Source organism: Mirounga leonina, unplaced genomic scaffold, assembly GCF_011800145.1.
Source record: "Mirounga leonina isolate KUSES-001 unplaced genomic scaffold, KU_Mleo_1.0 Mir_168, whole genome shotgun sequence".
In the NCBI taxonomy this organism is placed as follows: domain Eukaryota; kingdom Metazoa; phylum Chordata; class Mammalia; order Carnivora; family Phocidae; genus Mirounga; species Mirounga leonina.
This window is the reverse complement of record NW_023270426.1, coordinates 29,509,253-29,510,619: the sequence shown is the minus strand read 5'-3', so window position 1 is coordinate 29,510,619 and position 1,367 is coordinate 29,509,253. Positions and strand designations below refer to the sequence as shown.

Below are 1,367 nucleotides of genomic sequence, written 5' to 3'. Positions count from 1 at the left end.
GACCTGGGATCAGACCTGGTTCTTTTCAGTGAGAAACAGTTGTTAGAAACCAAGAACTGAGTGATAAGGGTGCTCATGGCAAATGGGGTGTCACTGGTTCTAAGCCCTTTTAGGGGACAGAGCCAGGAAGTGTATTTTATTTTATTTTATAGATTTATTTATTTGACAGAGAGAGAGAGTGCACAAGCAGGGGGAGCTATAGGGAGAGAGGGAGAAGCAGGTTTCCCGATGAGCAAGGAGCCCAACGTTGGGATCTATCCCAGGACAAGGGGGATCATGACCTGAGCTGAAGGCAGACACTTAACCAACTGAGCCACCCAGGCATCCCGCCTCTGTCTGTCACCAACATTAGTATATTTGCTCATTTACTGCTCTCTACAATACACTGAATAGTATCAGAATTACTATGTCTATACCACAACAAACTTACTGATAAAGTACAAGATTATTTATAGTTTTTATTTTATCCTGAGAATATAGCTCACTAAAGGTAATGGTGTGTCTAAAAGCCTCTAAACCTTGAAATAAGTTCATTTGTTTCTCTTCACATTAGGGTTTTCCTCTCCATGTTGATTTTTTTTTCTTTGTGGTAGTGGGCTTTTTATTATTTTTATTTTTTTTTATTTTATTATTTTTACTTTTTTTTCCAATTTTATTGAGGTATAGTTCACACTGTGTTAGTTTCAGGTGAACAACATAATGATTTGATATATGTATATATTGCAAAATGATTACGACAATAAGTTTAGTTAACATCCATCATGAAAATATGGAACACCTCATGAAGTTACATATCATGTTTGTACAAGGACCACGCTATTCTTCTTCTCTGTATCATTCCACTGTTAGTATATGTGCTGCTGAAGGGAGTGCTAGTATGTTTTTTAATATGTAAAACAGTACCATAATTCAAAAGTCAAAATCATACGAAAAGGTAACTCAGGGAAGTTTTCTTCAATCCCCATACATAACAAATTTTATTAGTTTCTGGTTTATCCTTTCTTATTTGCAAAAATAAGCAAATACATATATATGCATATACATACATATGTCCTTATTTTGCCTTCTTTTTTATTCAAATGGTAGTGTATGGTATATACTTCTTTGCACGGTATTCTTTTCATTTCCTATTGTTCTATATTACATATATGCAAGTCTTTCATAGCACTAATTTTTCTCTGTGTGATCTATTTTATTTGCTTTCTCAAATATATTTGTACTTACTTTATTTTAATGATGAGTTTGTTGTTGTTGTTGTTGTTGTTAAATAGATTCCACATCCAGCCTGGAGCCCAACACAGGGCCTGAACTCACAAGCCTGAGATCAAGACCTGAGCTGAGATCAAGTGTTAGATACTTCAACCAAC

At 35.0% G+C, this 1,367-nt stretch overlaps 1 non-coding gene across 1 annotated transcript; it reads right to left on the bottom strand.

Moving 5' to 3' along the window:
- Positions 1-763: 763 nt before the first annotated feature.
- Positions 764-873, bottom strand: LOC118017208. Its single transcript, XR_004681075.1, has one exon. It is a non-coding gene; the product is annotated as a U6 spliceosomal RNA (small nuclear RNA).
- Positions 874-1,367: the final 494 nt, after the last annotated feature.